The sequence below is a fragment of the Diabrotica virgifera genome, chromosome 7 (genome assembly GCF_917563875.1).
Source record: "Diabrotica virgifera virgifera chromosome 7, PGI_DIABVI_V3a".
Classification (NCBI taxonomy): domain Eukaryota; kingdom Metazoa; phylum Arthropoda; class Insecta; order Coleoptera; family Chrysomelidae; genus Diabrotica; species Diabrotica virgifera.
Genome location: NC_065449.1, coordinates 64,558,908 through 64,586,180, shown reverse-complemented (window position 1 = coordinate 64,586,180; position 27,273 = coordinate 64,558,908). Strand labels below are relative to the sequence as shown.

Sequence of the window (27,273 nt, the reverse complement as noted above, 5' to 3'; positions counted from 1 at the left end):
CACTTATATTTAACATCTATTCTGAGTTCGTTTTCAATAAAGCAGTGGATAATGTTCAATGTGGTATCAAAATGAATGGTGTCACTATTAGTATGGTATAGTTAGACCCAAACCCAGACATCCAAAGTGAAAGTTATCCTCCAACACCAAATTGTTCTATATGGTCCATATAATGTTCAGAAAAAAGTCACACCAATTTGAGCGTCGGGTTTGAGGGGGGGGGGGGAAGAGGGAGGAGGAATCTGTAAATTCGTAGTTTTTTACGTTTTTCGTCAATATTTCTAAAACTATGCGGTTTAGCATGAACAACCTTGTATACAAAATTGTTCTACATTAAATTTGAAATAAAAAAGGCCCAATGCATAACCTTTCTAAAATGAACGGTTCAAAAGTTACGGAGCTGGTATAGTATAATTGGTCCAAAAAAAAGGCCTAACCCAGACATCCAAAGTAAAAGTTTTCCTTCAACACCAAATTGTTCTATATGGTCCACATATTGTTTAGTAAAAAGTTACACCATTTTGAGCGTCCGGTTTGGGCGGGGAGATGGGGGAGAAATCGGTAAATTAGTAGTTTTTTTACGTTTTTCGTCATTATTTCTAAAACTATGCTTTAGCTTAAAGAATGTTCTATAGAAGAATATTCTACATAGAATTTAAAGCAAAAAAGGTTCTATACATAATTGTTATAAAATCAACGGTTCCAGAGTTACGGAGGGTGAAAAGTGAAGATTTTCGATACTTTTTATATTTACCGATTTCTCCCCCCTCTTCCCCCCAAACCCGACGCTCAAAATGGTGTGACTTTTTTCTGAACATTATGTGGACCATATAGAACAATTTGGTGTTGGAGGATAACTTTCACTTTGGATGTCTGGGTTTGGGTCTAACTATACCATACTAATAGTGACACCATTCATTTTGATACCACATTGAACATTATCCACTGCTTTATTGAAAACGAACTCAGAATAGATGTTAAATATAAGTGGGGACAAAATGCAGCCTTGCCTTACTCCGCGATTTTTTCACAAACATTTTTCAAATTTCCGTAACATCTTTTTTTTGCAGAATTTTTCACTAACGGTGGCAAATTGTCACATTAGAAACCTTCCTTTTTCAAATGCCGTACGATTTTTGAAGTTATACTTCTTTAGGCGCGATTGAGTGTAAAATTTTATAATACTGCGCGCATGCGCACACAGACAGTATGACGTTTAGTTGCTACAGAACAATTTGGTGTTGAAGGAAATCTTTTACTTTGGATGTTTGGGTAAGGCCTTTTTTTGGACCAGTTATACTATACTACCTCCGTAACTTTGGAACCATGCATTTTAGAAAGATTATGCATAGGGCCTTTTTTATTTCAAATTTAATGTAGAACATTTTGTATAGAGGGTTGTTCATGCTAAACCGCATAGTTTTAGAAATATTGACGAAAAACGTAAAAAACTACGAATTTACCGATTTCTCCCCCCCTCCCCCCCCCCAAACCCGACGCTCAAAATGGTGTGACTTTTTTCTGGACATTGTGTGGACCATATAGAACAATTTGGTGTTGAAAGATAACTTTCACTTTGGATGTCTGGGTTATGCCATCTTTTGGATCAACTATACTACAGTATATTATTAATAATTTGAGATCGCGGATGACACGGTGTTAATTGGAAGAACTTCAACATCTGATTAATAGGATTACTAAAACGTGTGATGAATATGGACTCAAGCTAAACACCGCAAAGACAAAGGTGATGGTTGTCAGTAAAACACCAATACAACCGGAAGTGGTAACAGCTTACGGTGAACAACTGAAGAGAACTAACAGTATCACCTACTACCTTGGTTGTAATCTAAATAAGAACTAGGACATGAGTAACGTATAGAGAAGACCAGAGCTGCATTCTTTAAGATGAAGAAACTTTATGTGGAAACAATATTACTTTGAATCTGAAAATTAGATTAGTTAGATGTTATGTGTTCTCTAGGTATGTCTCTGAATATATTTAAATATTTCGTAGTGTCTTGCAAATAGAATGATAATTAAATACACTGGAATTTTTTAACATTAAATTATCAATCGGTTATAAAACGGTTTCACCATCTTCAAATCATTTGAAATTCTATAGGTATTTATTGAAGATGATTTGAGAATTTTCCCCGATATATAATACTACGTCATTTGCATAGCGAATATTATTAATGAAAAGAGCCTGACTTTGATGTTTCGCGACAAGACACACCCTTTACGGCGTCCCTTCAAAATGTGAAAAGTTTGTCTAAAGTGATCATTTTAATGCGGTTTGATTGAGGGTCCCGGAGTAGTCCAGAACAAGTTTATAATTAGTATCCCTTGGTTTTAATTTCATTGAAGGGTTAGTTAAATGCCAAGTTAAAGCTTAAATACCTAACTGGATTGTCAAATTAACGGTGTATGAAATGCTTATTATTTTACTTATTGTCAACAAATATTTTCTAAAATATCTTTTCACATCGGAAAAGTCTAGGGATATTTTTAAAGATACGTAATTCTTTCTTTAATTGTTTTGAATAAATAATAATAATCGATTTGTATTGTTTAGTAGTATTTAATATACAACAAAATTTTGTTGTCGCTAGGGCATCCCTGCCATTTCGTTCGTTGTCGTTGCAATCCGTAACTGCACGCCGGGGGTTGTCCTGGTTGGGTCAGAGACAGCAGCATATGTGCCTCCTGATGAGAGACTAATAAGTTTCGAATCCGGTAGAGGTGCTTGCTGCACTCTCTGATTGAACTAGAATATAATGCGGCTATAGTTTCGTGTTGTAACGAAATTAAAAATGGTTATTCATTTTTGAACAACAAAATTTGTTGAAATGACAAAATAACGAGAATGCCTTTCAGAAAAAATAAAAGTCAAAAATATCGAGAAGTAGGTACAATTAAAAAAAATTAGTCACATAGATAGGTCATCACAAAATATGGCTATAAAAAGAAGAAAACAATGAATACAAAGTATCGCGTCCACCCTGGTTTATTAAGGCTCTACACTCTACATAATATGTCGTTCATAGACAAAATGAGATTGTCGATACCCTGATTGTTGAGGTACGTCCCCATTCTTCTATCAGACGTTCTATGAAAAGAAACTGCCTATATTATGTTACCGATATGTGGAGTAATTCTTCGTTGAAACATGTCCCACACATGCTCGATGGAATTCAGGTCGGGGGATTGTGCTGGCCAAAGCAACACACCAATATATTCGTTAGTAAGCCTGTATATCACTGGGCGTGCGGCACGTGAACGAGCATTAAGTACCATGCATGCATGAGGTAAAAGTTTTGACCAATTGCATCAGCAAATGGATGAACGGTAGGTTGAAGTAGGTTCGGAAAAACGAGGTCCATTCTGCTACCGACTATTATTCCACTCCATTAGGGATGTTGATTATAGTTACTTTCGAGTATTCGTTACAAATCGTTACTTTTGTATAAAGTAATCATTTACAGTATTCGTTACTTTGATTACTATGATTACTTTTACTACTTTTGTATTTGGGTATCGGTAATCATATCGAGAATCGTATTTCTTAGTAGGTAGATACATATTTTGTATAAAGTAATCATTTACAGTATTCGTTACTTTAATTAGTATGATTACTTTTGTATTTGAGTACCGGTAATCATGTCGAGAATCCTATTTCTCAATAGGAGGTATTTTTTATAGGTGTTCCGATATAACAACGACCTTCACCGATCTGTTTAAGGGATAAAAATGATTTGATTACTATGATTACTTTTGTATTTAAGTACCGGTAATCATATCGAGAATAGTATTTCTCAGTAGGTAGGTATTTTGTATAGGTATTCCGATATAATAACGGCCTTCACGAAGTACGAAGTAATCAGAGTAATCAAAGTAATCAAAGTAGATACAATAGTCGTTACGCTCTCTGATACGATTGGTACGAAGTAATCAGAGTAATCAAAGTAACGATTTGCCTCTCTGTATAGTAATCGTTACTTTCGGTATTCGTAAGTAACGAGTACTTTGTAACGAATAGTTAATTTTTCAACATCACTACACTCCATACCATTACTGCACCACCTTTGTATGTGTAAACGTCCTGAACATGTTTTAAGCGTTCTACATTTCCAGATCGTTTCCACACTTTTCAAATCAAGATTCAAATCTAGATTCGTCGGAGAATAAAACTGTAGCCCCATCATTTGCATCCCAGTTTTGATATTCTAGACACCACTCTAATCATGCAGCGCGACTGCCGCTGGAGATAGGTGGACATGGAGACGATTTCCTACAGTATCACAGCTTATGGTTACGTAGTGTGCCCTCTACAAGTCGCTAACCAATTCAGGTGCTGTAACTGTTGGTTGTCTTCTAACGGTTAACACTGCACTCGGCCTTGAGCTGGAGTTTTATCGTGCTCACGATCTAGATGACGTTACGCTGGACTTCCAGTGTCACAAAAATGCCGCCACAATTGACTATTGACTTCCACAACACTTTTGGGAGACTCCCATTCGCTCAACTACATTAGATTGCCGCATCCCACATTGAAGAAGGCCTACAGCCCTATTTATCTCATCTAAAGTGAAATTACGTCATTCGATGATAAAAACAATATTTTCAATGCACTAAGTAAACAAGAACAAGCGCAAGAACTCGTTTTAAATTTAATCGAGTACATACGTTGAATTAGTATTTGAATTAGTAATTCAATTTGAATTAATTGAATTGACTATAATACATATAGCCTAATAAAATAAAAAAAAATCAAAATGTAAATTCGTACAGGTTAAAACAAATTGTATATCAAAGTTTAGGTGGGTACAAAAGATATTTTCAAAATCATACAAGGGGATCATTGTTTAAATAATTAAAAAGGGGTAATTTTTGCAAAAAAAATACTTTTTTAACTGCTGAGGTAATTCACTTATTAATGAAGGTCTATGGGATTTTTTTCTGCAAAGTTGAAGGGTAAATCTTTCACATAAGACTTACTATATTAAATTTGACCCCCTATTTATTTAACAACAAAATTTCATCAGACGACTATATACCTGGAAATCTCCAGCTGATCAAGAGGGAAAGATAGTCAGAAATCAAATTGACTACATTATCATTAATAGAAGGTTTAGAAACAGTGCTACATCTGCAAAAACATACGTGCAGACAAGTGCAGACGCAGCAACTAACCATAATCTGCTCTGTGCTGGATTCAAACTAAAACTAAAAAGAATAAAAGCCCCCACAACGCAGAAGAAACCTAATACTCGACTCCTAAGAAATGCCGTAATATCAGATGAGTTCGGAAATAAGATAAATCGTGAGATTAAAAAACAGAAAGATCTGGACAAGAAAATATCGGTCAAAATCTAGATATCATGAATTCCGCCATGGTCACCATACGCATGCGGCGGCAAATCCTCGCTTTTTTTTCAAATGCCCCTAACTCGCGTACTATGACGGAACTCTTAAAAAAAACTATTGAGAACTCTAGAACTCTTTATTTTCTTCCAAATTGTGCACCTGGCACTACCCTTCCGCACAAAAGGGGTGCGGCCTGAAATTGGCACCCCAAAATTTGTTTTAAAAAAAACGGCATTTAAACTGCAGAACTCTTTCTGCACCCCGGCGAGAACTATAGAACTATTCAAAAAGAGCTCAGAACTCTAAAAATTTGGAAGGATGCTATCATTAAGGGTGCCAAGTTCAGGGCGGTCCCTTTAAACCCACCTCAATTAAAAATTAAGGGATCTTACGGAATTTAATTTACACAGTTTTATTACTTTTAAAAAATCCTACAAAACTATTATTGAAAAAACTTTTTATCGCCAAAAATGGAGGAGCTGTGTTTATAGAACTAATTTTTTTTTCGAAAAATTCGAATAGTCTCCTTATAGAGCATTTTCAATGTACCTATATAATACCACAGAGCCGGTTCGTATACTGAATGACTAAAAAACTATTTTTGTATGAGTATTTTTATATATTTGTAAATTCGTATTTTTGTGTAAATAAATGTTTTTGTAATTCTTTAATAATTCTAATTTTTTTTCTGTATAGATCTATTAAATTGTCTACTTATAAAAATTGCAATGTTATTAAGGTTGGTTTTTAAGGGTTGAAATATTATAATATTATATCCTAAAGCATAAAACAATCATTATTTAACCAGTCAAAACCAAATTTTACCTATATTAAAGTTTACAATGTTTTTATATAATTTTTGACAATAAGGGTAGTTTACACCCCTAAAAATAATCAACGCCCTTGAGCATGATATAGAACAGAGGTCGCCAACGCGGCGCCCGCGGGCGCCACTGCGCCCTTCAATAAATTTTAATGCGCCCTTAAACTATTGTTAATTTAGACAAGAAATTCAAAACGTATATTTTTTATACGTTTATATTTATATATTTGTTAGGTCAAAAAATAGTTGGCGCCCGCCATGAATTTTTAATTTAGTATTTCACTCTTTACATTAAAAACGTTGCCGACCTCTGATATAGAATATGAAGTACAGGGTAAGATGATCCTAACCCCAAATTTTTATGTAAATTAATGCAAGCCGAAATTATTCTTTTAGGACAAGTAAACTTTTCATATATAGCTCCAACAAGGGTGGTTTTAAGGGTTGAACTGTTGTGATATTATATCTTAAAGCACAAAACAATCATTATGTAACTAATAAGAAGCAAATGTTGATAATATTAAAGTTTAAAATGTTATTTTATAATTTTTTACAATTAGGGGTGGCTTTTAGCCTTAAAAAACCAAAAGCGTACAACGGCTCGATATAGAAAATTAACTAGAGGGTGAAATGTGCCTAATCCCAAATTTTTGTACAAATCGATGATGGACGAAAAAATTGCGAGGTTTTTCCATTTTTCCAGCTTCACTTTCTCGACTATTTATCAAACGATAAAACACTGAGAACTTTTGTTTTTAATACTTCTTCAAAAATTATAACTTTGTCACTACTGCTGTTTCAGCAGAGTGCCTTTCTCAAGTGATTTATTTTACTAGGTGTCTGCATTTTAAAGTCGCTGAACTAAACTCAATAAACGGGCTCCACACTCTCGGCGAAGTTACTTCGCCAAAGTTGACCGAAGTCCGAAGTACCCTCTCTACACACTCGTTCTACTTCGCGAGGAAGTGCGATACCGACAAAGATCCCTTTGACCAGACCGACAGGGAATGGAAGTAGAACGAGTGAGGAAAAGTTACACAAGGTGGCCGTCTACACTCTCGTACTTGTTGAACCTCGATCGACTTCGACGAGAGGGACAACAGGTACGAGAGTGTAGACTGCCACCTTGTGTAACTTTGCCTAACTTCGTTCTACTTCCGAAATCTTTCGGTCTGGCGCGTCCGAGTCAAAGGGATCTTTGTCGGTATCGCACCGCTTGAATGTGTTCCTCGCGAAGTAGAACGAGTGTGTAGGGAGGCACTTTGGACTTCAGTCAACTTGGAAAAAAGTGTGGAGCCCGTTTAAGGTCGATGAGTGGGGAGCTGTTTGTCTCAAATTTTTCATTCAGAATTATATTTGTATATTTTAAATTATTACCTACTAATTTTCTAAGATTCTAATAAAGATAGCTTAAGGTCTTTATTTTGAATATGAAGAATTTGATACTGTCCATTAAAACATTATTATGATCTACAAGGTTAAAGTGCGTACGTAGAATCTGTTTTTCTATTGTTGAAAGTCCTTTTGTGTTCTGCTATCCGTTTGCCAAAGGTTCTGCCAGTCTGACCGATGTAAGTTTTTGGACAGTCACCACATGTCAGTTTATAAACACCATGATGTTGAAAAAGTAACTATTCGTTACAAAGTACTCGTTACTTACGAATACCGAAAGTAACGATTACTATACAGAGAGGCAAATCGTTACTTTGATTACTTTGTTTACTCTGATTACTTCGTACCAATCGTATCAGAGCGAGTACCTATTTTTAATTTTGAGTATTGTACCTACTTGGTTAATATCGGTTGATATCGGGGTCGGACCGGTATTCCACGAGTGTTGGGTATCAAGTACAGTTAACTAAAATTTTATCTATGAAGGGCGAAGGCTACGAAGAGTTTTACAGGTAGCTGAAACAGAGGAGGTATATCATTTAACAAATCATGCACCCAGCAACATATGTCAAATGTCAATACGATTTGTCGAGGTAGATACGAGTAATTCACAGAATTTCACAAAAATGTTAGTTCTTTTGAAAATAAAAATGCAACACATTAGATTTTAATAATAAATACACATTATTCTTATCAGGCCTAGAAAAAAATAGCTTAGATTGACCGGAAAATATGTAGAAATGATAATATTTCTAGGCTATGATCATCAACTTTAATTTTACATGTAGGTATGGCATTGTTTTTATTAGACCAGGGTATTTAACACTAAAAACACAGGAATAAATATATTTTTAAATATAGTAGGTAGATAGAGACTTGCAACGTTTTGCATTGTATTTAAGATTAGGATGACGTCTGGAAAAAAGTCTACAATAAAAAAATAGGTGGAAATGCATTACAGTAGGAAAAATGAAAGAATACCCATGAACGAACATATAAACCACGCTGTATTTTCCTGTCACCGTGACACACAAAAAATTGGCCAGCACAAGTACATGTAATAATTATTGTTACATGTACTTGCACTGGACAATTTTCTTTGTGACACGGTGACAGGAACATACAGCGTGTTTTTTATGTTCGTTCATGGGTATTCTTTCATTTTTCCGACTGTATTAAATTTTAAAGTGTAAAACGCATCGAAAAATGCATAAACATGTTAAAATCAGTATATTAAGGGCCAGAGTTTCTTATTTCGGGGTATTTGGGGTCACTGAACACGAATTTGCAATCAGAACGGACCTTCGAAGCACCTGGGTGCCCAGGGTTACTGCTAAGGTACGTGATCTAGAGTTTCGAGGGTTTGTTTTTGGCACTTAATTGATACAAACAGATTACTCGAGATTACTGATATTGTGGAGCAGCAATGACAGGACGATTACATATCATTTAATTTATATCCATTAAATAGATCAGTGAAGGTCGTTATATCGGATCTTATACTTATACGAAATACTGAGAAATGCAATTCTCGATATGATTACCGGTACTCAAATACAAGACTAATCATAGTAATCAAAGTATCCTACTAATACTAATACAAAATATTGTACTGAGAAATGCGATTCTCGATATGATTACCGGTACTCAAATACAAAAGTAACAAAAGTAATCAAAGTATTCAAAGTAACGAATACTTTAAATTATTACTTTATACAAAAGTAACGATTTGTAACGAATACTCAAAAGTAACTATAATCAACATTACTACACTCTGTAATTATTGCTTTTTCTTTTAGCTCTTATTGTTATTAATGTATTTGTTTAAATTGTTGTTTGTTCTGAAAACTAGTATTATTCTTTTCTTTTTTATGTGTTTGGCTATTTTTCTTGATACATATATCTCTCTAGATCATAATCATTCTTTTAATGAACAGTTTCAAATTCTCCATATTCAAAATAAAGGCCTTAAGCTATATTTTTAGAAGCTATAAAAATTAATAAATTAAAAAATACAGATATAATTCTGAATGACCAACTTGAGACAAACATCTCCCCACTCCTCAACCTATTCAGTTACAGACTTTGCAGACACATGGTAAAATAAATCACTTGAGAAAGACACTCTGCTGAAACAGCTGTAGTGACATAGTTATAATAAATTTTGTGAAAGTATTGAAAACAAAAATTTTCAGTGTTTGATTGTTAGATTTATTATATTATTCAGGTTTTTTTTCTTATATCTTCTGTTTTCGTTCTACTTTTTTATCTTCTGAGAAAACAAGAACATTTCGTCCTATTTAAACTTAACGAGAAAGTAGAAAGCCTAAATTATGTAAGAAAATCTGTTAAAAGTATTCCTGAAATACAAAAGCTGAACGAAATGTGAAAACTCTTTGCAAACAAACTTTTCGTAGACAGTTCTACAAAATAAATAATTGGAAAGGTAAAATAAAGAAGTGGAACATCCCTACACGAAGTCAGACAACTCCTTGTTACTCATCTAACATTTATCAGCTTCGGACAGTGTTCAAATTCGCATAGGGGAGTTTTAACACCAACCAATTCAACGAAAAAGAATTCAGGTGATAAGACACGCGCCTCGGAATATTGGCAGAAGTCGTTTTTAACGGTATTCGGAATAAAATAAATATTGAAGATAATAAATATAATAATAATAATAAATATAGAAGCTCTTCAGCGAAAAGTACGAACACACCTCACAAAGGCACAAAAACACCATCCTAAAAGTGCAGTAGAAAGAACAACATTACCACGGAATCTAGGAGGAAGAGGACTTATGGATATAGGTGAGCAATTAGATAAACAAATTGCTAATTTAAGAACTTATTTTCAGATGCAGGCTGAGACATCTACTCTACATCGCGCTATCTGCGCAGTAGATGACACAACACCGATCAAACTGAGGGAACCAGAAATGCGCATGAACCACCTTACTAAGGACGAAAAAGTGCGCGCCTGGATGGGTAAACCTCTGCACGGGCGACATCCCAATGAGGTCAGCCAAGATTATGTCGACAATATAGCGTCGAACTACTGGTTGACATCAGAAAAGATGTTCCCTGGAACGGAGGGTTCATTACTGACCATTCAGGATCAGGTTATACCAACCAGAAATTACCTGAAATATATCATCAAAGACCCTCAGGTTCAAAACAACAGATGCCGATATGGATGTCAAGCCCAAGAAACCATCCAACATCTTACAGGGGGCTGCCAGGCATTTGCTGCAACTGAATACAAGGAACGGCATGACGCAGTGGGAAAAATCCTTCATCAAGAGATAGCTATCAAGCTGGGACTTCTCCAAACAGACCATCTCCCGTATTATCAATACGTCCCTGAGAGTATGCTTGAGGATGGCAACTACAAGCTATACTGGGACCGCACTGTGCTCACAGACCAAACAGTGGCACATAATAGACCAGATCTCGTACTAGTTAATAAATTAACAAGACAAACAACATTAATTGATGTGGCGATACCTAACAACAATAATCTACGTAGTAAATTTACTGAAAATATCGCCAAGTACAGATGGTAGGGGAGCCCAAGCGGGGATTTTTGCAGTTACTCGAGCGCGTCAGATTAGCATATGGGAGAAACCTGATACCCTGCAGATGTATCTCTACCATATATTGGCTCTTAACACAGGGGAGTTCGTTAAGGGGGGCCCGAAAAAAAAATCTATCCTTAAAAAACCTCGAAATTGTCAGATTAAGATAAGGTAAGTTAAGTACATGCAAAAGAGTGTATATTTCAAAAATCTGACGATTTGAGCCGGGCGTAAGGAAATGGGTGAGTACCAAAGTTTCACAAGAAAAAAGCGAATATTTCGCGAAATGAATGACAGATCGAAAAACTAAAAAATATGTGCCCAATATTTTTTAAAAATCTATCGAATGATACCAAACACGACTTCCCACGGAGAGGGGTGGGGGGTAAATTTAATATTTTAAATACGAATCCCGCGATATTTCGCGAAATGAACATCAGATCGAAAAACTGTAAAATACACTTATTCAATATTTTTGAAAAATCTATCGAATGGTACTAAACACGACCCCCCATGGATGTGGGGCGGGGGGTTACTTTAAAATCTTAAATAGGAGCCCTCATTTTTTATTGAAGATTTGGATTCCTTACGTAAAAATAAGTAATTTTTATTCGAAACATTTTTTCGAATTATGGATAGATGGCGTTATAATCGGAAAAAACGATTGTTGGAAATGGAAAATTAAATTAAAAAATGGCAAGCGCCCACTAAAATGGAAAACGTTACTTAACTTTTTTTGGTTTTAGGACCTACTCTTCACAACCCAATAGGTCCCCAAAGCGCTCGAGTGACTGCACAATTAGCATACTTTGCTCCCCTACCAAGAGATCTAGAAATTCAAATACGAAGGCAATGGAGAATGCAAAGTACCCAGACGATACCGATTATTATGTCTACTACTGGAGTCATTCCGAAGACCCTCCTCGAAAGCATAAAAAAGCTTGGTCTGAATGAACATCTTTATGGGACCATGCAGAAAGCTGTACTACTCGCGACGGCCAGATGCGTACGAAAATTTCTGGGAGATACACCTGCATTCCAAGTCACCTATTAGGGCTCGATAACACGGAAAGAGTCCCACCAGAGCTCAATCCTTTTGATACCGTAGGTATCTGGGATGAGTCAATTTTCCCCTTAGAGGGAGTGTGAGCCGTATGGCTAAATCTGGATAATAAATATAAATATAATAATATTCTTCAATTTGTAAATATTGAAGAGTTTAGAGATGGTTACTAATGAGACTCGGCTAATGGCAAGATAATTAAAATGTTGATAATTGTATGTAATTGGGCACGTCAAATTGATAAGGGTAACATCTTCCTCTTTAAGTGTGGTCTCATAATCTAGGGTTGGATTAATGTTGCCCAAATGCTACAAGACGAGACTTATTATGTCCGTATTTATAGACGAGTCTCAAGACCGATCTTGAATAAAATTTGTGTATAAACTAAATACAAATTTTATTCAAGGTCGGTCTCGAAACTCGACTATAAATACGGGCATTAGTCTTGGTCTTGCGCCAAGTTACCTGGTCTTGGTATTGAACTCCTGGTATTGCAGCAAGAGTCTTGCAAGTCTCGCAGTTACCAAAGTTACCAGAGTAACCAAATTAATAAATGTCTACACAACTGACAACGGGTGGGGTTTGAAAACACGACGCCACGACCTAAGCGATCCGTGTCTTTGCTCTAACTAACTGAGCTGTTTCTACGGCTCGTCGGACCATGTCCCAAGGGAGACCGTATCTTTCTTAATAAACGTTTGCATTTAATAAGCTTACATGGTTAAAACACAAAAAAACAAATTAAGTAGTGGCATAAACTTGACTGTATTTTAAAGAACATTATCTTTCTAGAAAAGATCTGTTTAGAAAAGCTGTCGAAAAAGTAACTACTCCTTACTTTATACTCGTTACTATCCAATACCTTAAGCACCGAATGATAAACCGAGAAATATCGTTACCTCGTTATTAAATATGTCTGTATTTTGTTTACGGGGTAGCCGGAATTATCTGTTATTAATTTGTCTCGTTATTTTTGAATATTAGCAAGCGCTCTTTCAACAAATTTTGTTTAACCGAAAGATCTCAACGCACACTCAGCAGAAACAACGTTTAGTCATAATCCGATACGATTTGTGGTAAGTATTTAGATTCCTACTAACTAATAAAGAAACAAATTTAATTATTGAGTGAGTGTCCGTACAGTAGGAGTAGGTATGCTAACCTTATTATATTAGGTCTGGACCCCGCGTATGAAAAAAAAGTTGATTAATAGCAAGCTGAAAATTTGTTAATAGCTTAAGGGTGTCTAGTTGGACAATCTTTGATATATGGGAACGCTGGAACAGGGGAAGTTTTAATTGTGGAACAGGTTAAAAATTTGGAACGGTCAGACCACGAAAACGGCACATGTATTTTGTCCGACAGAACAGACTTATACTCTCCGAACAGAGATTAAACTCTCATGCAAAAATCAGACTGCTATTTATCACCAAATGATCGTTTTAATGAGTGGAACATGTAGAATATGTCAAATGACAGGAAACATGACAGGTGATAAATAGCAGTCTGATTTTTGCATGAGAGTTTAATCTCTGTTCGGAGAGTTTAAGTCTGTTCTGTCGGACAAAATAAATGTATCGTTTTCGTGGTCTGACCGTTCCAAATTTTTAACCTGTTCCACAATTAAAACTGCCCCTGTTACAGTGTTCCCATATATCAAAGTTTATCCGACTAGACACCCTTAAGCTATTAACAAATTTTCAGCTTGCTATTAATCAACTTTTTTTTCATACGCGGGATCCAGACCTATATTTTTTATCAGCTAAGGTGACATATTTTTAAAATAAAATATTTTATTTTTATATTGTAATTATGACCTCTGAGTACGTGTCATATGTGTCAAGTGTTCTTTTAATGGATTTTTTGATTCGATATTATATGTTTATGGTATTGTCCGTAATGCGCATAAAGCCGAATTTATGTTACAACGGCGACGTGAACGGGACGGGGCACGTTGAAGGATCGCCCGATATGAAAAGCATTGGCTGGTTTATCTTACGACGGAACAGGGCGAGACCGGGAAGTGTCGAGAGAACGAGCGATTTCTATTGTTCTGCGCGCCGTGCCGTCCACGTCCCGATGTAACATAAGTCAGCCTTTAGTCAAATTTTCCAAATGTTTGTTAGATTTTTTTGCGTCCCATCGAATCTCTAAGCGTCTCGAGAGCCTCGCAGACTTAGTATTGTTCTTGGTCAAATCTGACACGGTCAGTCTCGGTCTTGCTAGAATTAGGCAGTCTTGGTCTTGCGAAAACGCAAGAAAACAACTAAGGCTGCAAGACCAGGACCAATTTTGGGCAACACTAATAATTAGTATCGATACTAACATACTTGACATAACAAGAAACACATTAGGTAAAAAAACTTATTTGGACTGAGTAAGTACATATCATATCGCTAAATAGAACTTCATTCACTGTCTAAAAAGCTTCTGGGTTTTTAAAGAAAAAAGAAAATTCCCGATTGAACAAACGACAAAAATTGGAAACACGGCTAAAAAATTTTAATGTTATCAGATAAATATATATCTACATACATACAGAAAGATGAAATATTGGAATAAAAATATATCAACCAACATACATAATAATATATTTACGAGTATATAAGACGGTGATGTTATTGATTTATGGTGATATATATACAAGTGTAAGACCCGAATAAAATAAACTTTCAAGCGTCGATTTAAAGGATCACATATTCTACCTAATGTTCTGAATCATTGCCGAGTTTTATCTTTATTACCATCAAAACTTTATTCTACAATACGCCCAGAAATCGTCGTCCGTCGTTTTGAAACAACAGGCGAGCCTGCAAAAGCTACAGGCCCTATTTGTCGACGTCTGAAAGCTGTTTACATGCCCTGGAAGCAAATTCACCCTCCTCGTCGAGGTTAAGCATACAGCGAGGGGCAACCGGATACCCTCTTCTATTCAAGTATTGCCTATATTGAAATTCACTAAGTTCAAGTTGTAAGTACTAGAAAAGCGTGAGTGACAATTTATTAAAATAATTTAAAGAAAAATTTAAAAGAAACGAAACAAGAACAAAATTACAGCAAATGAAATAGATTTTATGAGAAGCTCTAAATAACAAGACTGGAAGGACCATGTTAGAAATGGAAGGCATAAAAGAATAGGACCGGAACAAGATAATAAGATGCATATAAGGAAAATGTTTAATTTGGTAGGTACTCATACGTAAGAAGTTATAATATATAGAAATAAAGGAAGTGAAAAAATAAGTAGGTATATCAAAGTTTGTAAGAAATATTAATTTCTGAAGCTGAGCGCTTACGACAAAATCATCGGAGCTAATGGTCAATTAGAAAAACGTACCACTACTTGAGGCATATGCTTGAGCATCTTGATCATATTAAGTTGCATTACAATGTATAATCGTGTATGCTATTGAACCCCCCCTGCTAACCCCCAAACAGAACAAACAGAAAAAGAGCCACATAAACGTTACAAACACATTAAAACTTTTTTCATGGCGTGGGTGTATCACCCAACCATTTTGGCCTAGGAGAGATAGCGAGGACCGAGGCGAGGACCTAGCTGACCTAGGTAGTATTTGGAGAAAAAAAAAGAATGTGTGTGTACTTTGTACGCACGTAAGAAGTTATACTTCTATTATATAATTTCAACGAAATAAATATACTTAACAGTTACAATACCAAAAATTAACAATAATTACCAAAAATTAACCAAAACTTAACAATACAAAAAAAAATGAATATGAATCGTCCGGGATTTGAACCCGCGATCTCTCGATCTCTGGTCCAATGTTATACCAACCAACCTATCAAGCCCCGTGCTATTGACGTGTCGGATACAATTATACATCACGGTGACAAATAGATCAAAGTGAAGTATAAAAATAGATATTTTATTATCTTACGCCCGAGGAAGACAAATCCAAAGACACAAAAATTTTAATAAATAATACATTTACTAAGAACACTAAATATATTTTTTAATGACTTATTTGCGCTGATACATACATAATTTGAAAGATTAGCAACGAACTACATACTGTCTGTCTGCGCATGCGCCAGGGAATTATAAAATTTCACCCTCGATCGTAAAGAAGTATAACTTCAATAAATGGCAATGAATTATAGAGGAAACATTTTAATTTCGAGCTACACTACCTATACAGAGAAACAAATATAAAAAACAAACAACAAATTGAGATAAGTGGGGCATCTCTTAAGGGTCAAAGATGAAAACCTCGTCTGACAATCGATGTTTAAAGAGCCCGTGGGATAAAGATAACGAGGAAGACAAAAAAGCACTTCTTGGGGGATGTGGAAGCTACAGGTACTGGTAGGTACTGAAAATAAGAACATAGAGAAAACTGGTCCTGAATAGGGAAGGGACACTGAAAGGGTCTTTTAAGGGAAGCCAAATCTCACCAAGGGCTGTAGAGCTACAAAAAAGAAAATAACCGATATCGAAAGTAAAATCAATGAAATCCAAAATATATTTCCAATGACATTTATCGAAACTTTTTGAAAATATATAATCAGATAGAGCGAAACGTAGAAAAGCAGAATAAGATTTCCGAAATCCAACCATACATCTGTGAGATAAGTAGCAGCAAAGTTGTGTGATGTAGTACAGGTGAGACAGGAAGAAACATACATAGGACTTTGAGAAACCCCAATATACTTTTCTACTCACAGAACCTACAGTGTTTATATTATTTCATTTCGGAGTCCTGAAATTATAAGTTGTTGTTAAAAGAAATTATACTTACCATTACCTTAAAACTATGTATAGATATGCGCGCCGCGCACTTCGCGCGCACTCAAAAAAATTTAGTTTGTAATACTGATTAACAGTGATTATTGAATAGTATTTCATTATAACAACAATTTAATTTTTTGTTTCAACGAACTTTTAGACATTTACGAATGTATTTGGTTATTGTCACAATGATTGAATAATAATTGTGAAAATAACTAGAGTACATTAATCAATAACACTCAATTTATTCAGCCAATAACTTAGTTTCGTATATTTAATAAATAATGGTAATTCTGGCAGCAACTCACATTCTTGATTTCGTGGATGACAAGCAATTACCTTGGTTTATCGTGACAACGTACAGATTTCATTAAAACAATGTACAAATGTTGTTAATATAGAGTAATATATGATTATTGTATAGATGTAAACTGATTGTTGTGACAACGAATGCATTAATCAATCTACTACTGCGTTTAATAACCACAATCAATGCGTTCATGGTGACAATAAACGTAGTTGTTGAGACAATAAATGTTTTGCTTGACCATTTGAAATGTAACGGCTTTTCCTTATCGTGATACCCATAGCTTCTCTGTGTTACCATTGTTTAAAAAATAATTATTTGTTAAACAATGATGTTACCTCTGCCGAAGTGCCGAATAATAATTTCATTTCGTTTCCAAGTGTAGTCCTTAGTAGAAGGAAGTTTTCGTGTGTCTATTGAAATTTCGGTCGAATTCTTTTTAAATTTTTTTCGAATCCTGAGAACACTAATTAGTATTTTCGAAAATTTAAACACAGAATAACATATAACAGTATTATCGAGGGGCTGAAGTCCCTGAGAACTTCTATAATGATTATTTTAATAAGTCACAGGGGTGAAAAAGACAAAATTTAGTATGATTTTTAATTTCAAATATACCATTCAAAAGAAACTCTGTTTATTTTAAGGGACTTTCAGCCGTCGGTAATAATGTAATCTTTTATTCTGCGTTTAAATTTTTCAAAAATACTTATTAGTTTTCTCAGGATTCCAAAAAAAAATTAATGCGTTTAAAAAGAATTCGATCGAAATTTTGCACCTGCGCTCTTAAAAAGGATTAAAGTGTTTTACATTTTTGCATTCACTATTTCAAACGCTTTTAAATGAGCTGTCACGTGATGTACTTTTCATTTTAAAAAAATCAAAGTTATGCCTGCGTGAGCGTTTTGCTATGTGCTAAAAATAAATAAGGTAATAGGGGGGGGGGGGGGTGGAGTGTAACACTTATTCCAGCGCACTGTATAAGTGAAATTATAATATGATTCCTCATATTATGAGAAATCACACAGTGTAAAGTCCATTAGGTTTAGGACAAAAAAGGGGATTTAAAAAATTATTATTAATCAATATACTACGTTGGGCTAATGCATTCAGTATTAATATAAAAAACAGTAGGAATGAACGAAACTGATTGTAAGAATGAATAGAATTGCTTGTAAGAATAACCGTATTTATTGTGGGAATGAACGGAATTAATTGTAAGAATAAACGGAAATAATTGTAGAAATAAACGAAATACGTTAGGAGAAATAACACTGTTATTGACACAAGGAATAGTCTTCGTCGGTCAATTAACGACGTTGTTGTTTCAATGAATAGTGTTCGTTGACTCAATGGACAGAGTTCGTAATATCAATAAAATGATATTATGTTATACATATTGAATGTTCATCCATTCAATAAACGTAATACATTGGCTCAACTAACGAAAATAATGAATTGATGAACATCGCTTTGTTGTTCCAATAAAACCAAGAATTGGACAAATTTTAAGTATTGCGTTTGTTGTCTGAATTAACATTTTTATTGATATTACGTACCTTTTTCGTTGAGTGCGGTGTGTATATACGCCGTGCGTTCTTGACGCCCACAGAAGTTGGATCGTGTGCGCACCGTTTGTGTGTTACTTGAAAACACGTAATAATTACTAACGCGTACTAATCTAACGAGCCCGCCACGAACGCGTACCGCACACACGGCGCGAAGTGTTCGGAGCACATATCTATACGTACCTTAACCTTTAACTACACGCGCTGGCGTACTTTGTACGCCAGATATAAGAATTCTACTGGAAATATATTTAAAAATTTAATTTTTGACCTTGCTTATTTTTCTAACCTATCACTGGAATGTGCTTTACAATTTGGTTTTAGTTTCGTTATAATCGGCGTTCTGGAAAGATCGTAATTTACATTTTATTATTTGTTGTTTCCGGTGGTGGACAATATACCCCAGGATTATATTACTATAAGTCGTAATATAAGTACATATTTTAATTGTTTTTTAGTCATTATGGCAAAAAATATATTTTACTTTGTAAACAATACCTACTTTTTCTCCTGTAAAAAATCACATTTAAAAAAATTTTTTATTAGTAATTTTATTTATCATGGAATCCAGTTATTCCATGATTCCAGTTATATGGGCCATTCCACGAACATACGCCTGTTTTGGATTACTTCGACAACGAATATTTTACTGTGCAACATAAGAACTACGAAAGTAAATGGCGCTAATAATTATTCCAATAAACAACAATGTAATTTGCAATTTACTTTCGTTCTTCTTATTTTGCACAGTATATAAAATATTCGTTGTCGAAGTAATCCAAAACAGGCGTATGTTCGTGGAATAGGGTATAAATCCCAATTGGCTTACTGAAAAGGAACTCCAAGTATTCACTGATGCCGAATAAGGTTTATAACAAACAACTAAGTGTATTTTTTCAAAAAAAAATTAAATGTATTATATGTGTATAAATGTTTTTAAATGTATTTTCTTGTGACGTACAAAGTACGCCACGCGTGTAGTTATGTTATAACTTGATGCGCGGGTAGTTAAAGGTTAAGAGGCAACATTAGCGCGCGGAAAACGCGTTCCAAGATTGGAGCTTTAATTTGGAATATTTTGTCGAGATATTTGGCACACACATTCGTAATATAGTAAAGAATGGCGGTACCTACAGATTCCAATTTGAGAAATGTGTTAGTATGTGGAAATTACTCTATAATTAAATAAAATATTACCCAAACAAGTCGGTACCGTCATTAAGACGAACAAAAAAATACACTTTCTTCAAATACTTTTTTATCCCATGCCTAGATTTTGTGTCACATTGGAATTTCTAATGTGACACAAAAACATCGTTTCTAAAAATCGATTATTTATAACAAGAAATCGAACTTGACTGACTTGGCAACATTTAGTGCTATGAGTATAATAACTATTGTTATCGCAATATTTTGCCTTCGTTTTTGATAGTATAGTGCCACTGCCACTGTCGTATTGCCGACGCACTGTTGCCGCATTGTTGAAAGATTTGCCGCACTGTTGCCGCAGAACTTTCGAAAAAAAATATTGATGACGGGCTGATGTAGCCTCTTAATGTTTTATTTATTCGGATAAGTAGACATTTATAAGCTAATAACAAGAACAATACCCTGAACTTTAATTATTATTCTCAATTAGGTAATTTTTATTTTGACACATCCTAATTCTCATATCGGTGACATTTTGATTTATTTAATGCCTATAAATTAAATGATGGCCCATGGGCAAAGTCTCGCCGGACTGAGTATATAATGAACAATGGAATAGCCAGCCGTAACCTAATGATAAGATAACGGTGGCGAGTCTGACCAAGAGATGACCTACTGTATAATCTGGTTCATACAACTACATAATATAGGAAATAAATGCAATTTATCGACTGCTTAAATTAATTTGTTTTGATTTCTTTCATTTATTTGTTTTGTTTTCCATCTTCTTCTTCTTCATTGGAAGATTCGCGCCTGTTTTTACACATAGAGTCTTATTTCTGCAGAATTTCAGAAGAATGTTGCGCTTAGTCAACTTCGTATTTTAATTATAATAAAAACTTTTGAGTTAAGAATTGAAGTTAAACAAAACCAAATAGGAGGACTGAATGAATACATATACTTGGGACAAATAATAAAATTGAATTGAGACAACCAAAGAGCAGAAATAAAGAGACGAATGAAGTTAGCGTGGGCCTCGTTTGGTAAGCTCAGCTTCATATTGAAGAATAAAAAATACCATCAATATCTAAAAACGAAACTCTACGACCAATGTATTCTTCCGGTCCTTACATATGGATGTCAAACATCTACGTTCACAAAAGCGAATATGGACAGAATTGCGAAAACACAAAGAGCAATGGAAAGACAAATGATCAACATAAGACTGTTAGATAGAAAAAGGAATTCCTGGGTAAGAAATATCACAAAAGTTAAGGATGCTACTCGTCAAACAGCTAAACTAAAATGGAAATTCGCCGGTCATACTATTAGACAAAAAGACGAAAGATGGAATAAAATTATTACAGAGTGGAGACCATGGACATACAAACGAAAGAAAGGGAGGGACCACAGATGAGATGGGTAGATGACTTAAAACACCAAGACGGCTCAAAATGGATGTCGCAAGGCTGATAGATAGAAAAACTTTTGAGCTATTCCCCATTGTGTATTCATTAGTGTAGTGTGCCTTAAAATATCTTCATTTTTTGATAGATGTGCCAACTGATAGCTATCCCGTTAGATAGCTCTTTCTATCTTCGGTTTGTACATATACCTAATTTCAAAATATTTGTAGTTTTAGTGTTAGAACGGTTAGTCCAGCTCCCACGACACAACTGTTTGATATTAACGGTTGAAAACTAGTTGGAAACCAGTTTCAAGCGGATCACCCAGTAGGCGACACCGTGCGTTTACGCTGCCGGGATAAAAAAAATACTTAGTTGCGAATGCAATCAGTTTCAAGCGTAGTTTTAAAACAGTTGCGCCGGGAGCACTGGACGTTACTGTTACTATGTTAGAATTACCTAAAGTATAATATCTATACACCGATTGTACATTCTGCTATACATTGTGCCTTTCTGTCTATACCTTTTAACTTACCCAGAAATTTTCTGCTATTTGCTGCATGATTTTAATCATCAGTAGTGGTATTACCTACTGTTTACTGGTTTGAAGTTGAATTCTGATATATAGCATAAAAATGGTGGGAAGCGGGGCTTCACTTCAAAGGTAGACTAAAATCATATACCTACCTCTGACTTATGTCCTCACCTTATGTTATCTTAGATACCATGGGTGGATGGATTTCTATTTCTATTAATATGTCGTACACTTTATTTAGAGAAACCGACTCGTATTTCTTCCTTATATCCTCGAATTATCAATGCAGATCTTTATTAGACGCATACCTTTCTTCCAATCTGAACATCTTAACAGATTCATATTGTTTCTTCCGTATGTTGGCTCCTCGTTTATGTAACCCTATTTTGGGTTGCACTGAATTGACGAAGTTCGTGTTTATTACCCTCGACTTCTTCTTCCCGCTGGGTTTCCTTGGACGAAAACATACAATATCGCTCTAGTTCTTACTTCTGCTTACAGTGCTGCCCTGTCAATCAACGCATTTAAACTTCCTCCACCGCCCTTCCTTTTCTCCGACTTTGTTGTTGTGCTAGTTTCATACTATTGATATTACCACAAATTCTTCATCCAAGAATTTTCTGCAACAGCCTGAACGCTTTTTTTTACCATCAATCTTACACTTCCTAATAATCTGGAGCGTTTTATATTGGTTCCTCAGTATTTGTCTAAAGTATTATTACTTCTTACTTATGTTTTTGTACTCTGTTAATTCATGAAATTCACAGCATATACAGGTAGATCCACATTTCGAATAGTATATAAGTAAATGTCCATGTTTGGACTCATACATAAGTATATTGAATAATTGAATACATTACATTTGAGAATACGAGGTCTAAGGACAGATTAATATCTCGGCTGGACAGTACAGTCTAACTTTTGTTTTTAATCCAATTAAGCTTTATTAACTGGGGCCACTTACAACGAACCACTTTTTGAAATCGAAATCGGCAGCAAAAAGTCGAGCGTTTGTGGTTGTCTGTCGCCACTTGAAGTCATCCTTTAACAAGAATGCAAAACGCATTTTCTTTTCACACGGGGGTTTTCTCGACTGCACTACAACTTCTGTCGTCCGTGTGAAAAGGAAATGCGTTTTGCATTGTTGCTAAATGACGACTTCAAGTAGCGACAGACAACCACAAATGTTCGACTTTTTGCTGCCGACTTCAACTTCTTTGACGGAAACTATATGACGAAAGAGAGACTCATAATGAAATATTATTTATTTTTCCTGTTATCTTTTTATGGTAGGTACATTTGTATGTGTATACGTACATTTGTATTATACATAAGAAATACATGTTCGGATTATCCGTGCTTTTCAATTATCCGTGCCACCTCCGGTTCCGAGGAGCACGGATAATCGGGGTTCTACTGTAAATGATACAGAAACCTTTAAAAATATTCGTAAAGAAAGAGTAAAATCAATATTTTTATTAAGTGCAAGCATGAATAGAAACCTCATTAAAAAACCTATTAAATTAGGTAGAGTAAGAGTTAATTACTTTTCAGTATACAACTGAACGAAGGTCACCAATTAAGAACACTTGTGTCGAGCTATGCAAATGTTTCTCACCCCGCAAGGAAATAAGTCGCGAAGTGGCAATTGAGATAACGACTAATGGCGATTTAATGAAGATATAATCTGATCTAACCACCAAATAACCCACTTTAGGGTAATTTAAAATATTTTAAATATTAATAGAGTAAAATACTTAATGGGATACTGCATGTTATGGATCTGTAGTGTAGTTACAAGATCACTACCTAAGCAAGTAATAAACCTCAACTAAAAGGTCGTTTATTGCACCTAGTCAACAAAGTTTAGACCTTTTCCCAGAGTTCTTTTGTGATGGCTATCTATTATTGGGCTGTGCATTGCCGTCATCTGTCAACATAATACAATAATTTGTACTATCTTTTGGTAAATTATACACAAACTTTGCATTCTATAAATAGGCATGAATTCTTGGGGTAAAAAGAGATGTAAAGCAATTTTTATGTTTAAATTCTTTTAACTTGGAAAATAAAACGTACAAACAATAAAATAGGTGATTTAAGTGTTATATTTCCAACTGAGAATATTTTGCAATAATTAGCTTTGTTCGCGGAGACAGGCCATGGCTAGTTTCTGACTGATTCGCATGCGCAGTTCCGTTTTCAAGCGATTGAAAACGGAACTGCGCAAGCGAATCAATCAGAAACCAGTCTTGGACTGTCTCCTCGAACAAAGCTATAGTATACTTATTACCATAAACATCAGGATCTCAAAACCATGAACATCAGGCATCAGGCAGTGGCCAAGGAAAGTATTCTACCGGGCAGAATGGAAGAACCTTGTTAAACAGGCTAATACTGTCGAACCCGCTTATTAGAATACCTCTTATAGGAATATCCCGGTTTAAGGAATAAAAATTTGAGCCCCCGAAACGTTTTTACTTGCTACCAATGATCGGTTATCAGAATATCCCGGTTATAGGAATACTTTTGTTTGGCAGGGAGACTATTCCAATAAGCAAGTTCGACTGTACTCACAAGGGGTTGTAGCGCCATTAGAAGAAGAAGAGTATACTTATTAAAAGTGTGAACAGCCAAAAGCTTATGTCACAAAGAGATGAAATGCAAATTCTCTACAAAAATAACACAGAAATAAAACAAGGGTGGGAAAATTACACCAAAATAGAATAGGAAATATCACCAATAAAACAATTGATCTGAAATAGAATAATTCAACCAACATTCAAAAATAATATAAAAGTTGAGTAGAATAGATGCAACATAAGATACAGATAAAATAGAAGGAAAAGGAAATAGCCACAAAACATAAATTTTGAATAGTTGACTGTTTTTAAACTTAATTGTGAATATAGCATAATAGCTCAAATAAACATAAATAAAAGAACATACAAACTATTTAATAACATAAAATAACTGCACAAGAATAGAAAATGAGGGAATAGGTATGAAGGCAATCAATAGGGGGAACTAAATTATACATACACATGCATACATGTATGATTAAATACATGTGTATGCGTAAATAGTATAACTACCTATATTTCCTTATTTGATTTTGGTTTAAAAAGTTTAAATAATGAACTACATACAGTAAACTGGTAAGATCTTACCTATTACTTTTGTACCCTCTTTTAACGTTGCACATTGGTGAATATATATTTTAAATACACTATATTTATTACTCTTAAATTATTTATAAAGTAGGATGCTATAACATATATTATGGATATAATATTATTTACTACGATATTATACTGCCTGGAATAACTAAATGACAGAATGGAAGACTGGAATCAGACCAAACGTTGGAACCAGACCCACTGAATAAAGTTTTTAATAGAAAAGTTGTATCGAAATATTTGATATTTAGTACGTTTATTTTGTCAGATTTATTGCATTACACTTTACAGTAATGTTTCTTTTTCTCATTTCCATCGAATATGCGGTTAAATGTAAGATAATCAAATACAAATTATCAATTTCCTATTATCTATCCCATGTTTTGTTCAGCATTTGACGTTTTCAAAGTACTCAATTGTTGGAAACATCATGATAAAATAACATTCAAACGGTGGAAAAAGTTTGACAGATTTAATTTAAAAAGACTTACCTTTCAGTTATCTTGAATTCTCCAACAAATCTGCATTGTATTCCAAAAACACTGTAATCCACAAAGTTTCACTTAGCACAACCAGAAACACAATATTTTGTTTACACTGACAATGATTAGACATCACAGCTCACTAGGGAACATCACAACCATTTTCTCTACCTGATTCAAAAAGAAAACGAAGTGCGGAACAAAGTTTTTCTTTATCGCGGATTGTAAACAAACTATTCGTATGTAAACAAACACTAACTTACGCTAAAATTCACTAACGCGAACAATAAATTAGATATATTTTATCATAAGGAAAAACGGCATTCACCATCAAAACCGAAGCAATAAAACAAAACGCCAAGTTGTTAAATTCTCCCATCGTCCAAAACCGAACAACAATCGCCCTTATAGACAAACATAACCTATATAATACCACATTTTGCCGGTTTTCACTTAGTTCTCACAATAATTTTTTAAAATAATGAATAAATTAATGTTACAAAACCGACACATTTATGGAAACGGCTACATCTAACCTTATTTTCCATCGTCATTATCTGTGAAAACGACTTTTTCGCAGAGAGAAACGTTAATCCAAAGCACAGTACGATCTCGCTCGGCAGACTGATGCGTTTTGTTCACAGCTGTGCTAGAGAGAGAGAGGGAGATAGTATATAGAGAGTTATATATTTATTTTCCCCTTATATACTCGAAGTATATAAACCGTTCTACCGCTGGTTCTCGTATTCTGCTAGCTTTTGTCGGATACCTAACGAGAACGCTCCCGTGAAAAGGAAAAACCTAGTAACTGAGTTTTGATAACTTTTCAGGAAACGAAAAGAAAGAAAAGTATATCGCCGTTTAATAGAATTATATTATTTTTTGTTTTTTTTTTCGTTCAGTGGATTTCAAGTGTATGTCCCTGTAACTGTAACTTAGTTTTTTCCAAATATTTGCAGTTTTTTTAATTCTATGTCACTTACTATTTTTGAAATGCAAAGAAATATTGATTTTGCTGCGGAAAAAGCTAGTATGCTTACTTAGTTCCTAATTCATACTATTTTTGCCAAGGAAAAAACTAGTAGGTACTATATTACACTTGCTAATATGATACTTTATGATTGCTTTAAAACTATGTAAAATCAAGTAGTTAGGTACATTTTGGTTTTTAAAAATAAAAAGTAGGTAAAGTTATAATTTTTACATATATTTTATTAGAAAAATTACAAAAAGTTTTTGAATTCAACATTTAATTACATAAAACAAACAAAAATAATAAAAACTAAACTCGATTATTTAGTAAATCATTTGATGTTTCAGAAACAGGTAGTTTCTCCCAAAAGAATCTTTTTTGGCTTAGCATTGCAGGAAGAAGCTCTGTAATTATTTTTTGTTTTTTTTGAACATTTACACCCCTATCTTCAGTTTTGCTCTCAGGCATTTCCAGATTAAATTTAGGTTTTAAAAAGTCAAAATTAATAAATTCGTTTTCAGTATGACTTTTCTTATAAAACATTTGTCTTGACCCTTTTCTAAATTGTACTACTTTAATCACGTTAAGTTTTGGGAAATTTTCATCTTTTTTTGTTCTTTGTTTTACACCGTCTTTAAAGCGATAAAAATCATCATGTTTCATTAGTAAGGTTTTATTTTTTCTAGAGGCTTTTAA

At 34.5% G+C, this 27,273-nt stretch overlaps 1 protein-coding gene across 1 annotated transcript in view; it reads right to left on the bottom strand.

Moving 5' to 3' along the window:
• LOC114328804 (polycomb group protein Psc-like) overlaps window positions 1-26,209 on the bottom strand; it is a 727,697-nt gene extending 701,488 nt beyond the window's left edge. The window contains exon 1 of the mRNA XM_050656461.1: window positions 25,614-26,209. The gene's annotated coding sequence lies outside the window, so the exon portion shown is untranslated. The remainder of the gene's footprint in view (window positions 1-25,613) is intronic.
• Window positions 26,210-27,273: the final 1,064 nt, after the last annotated feature.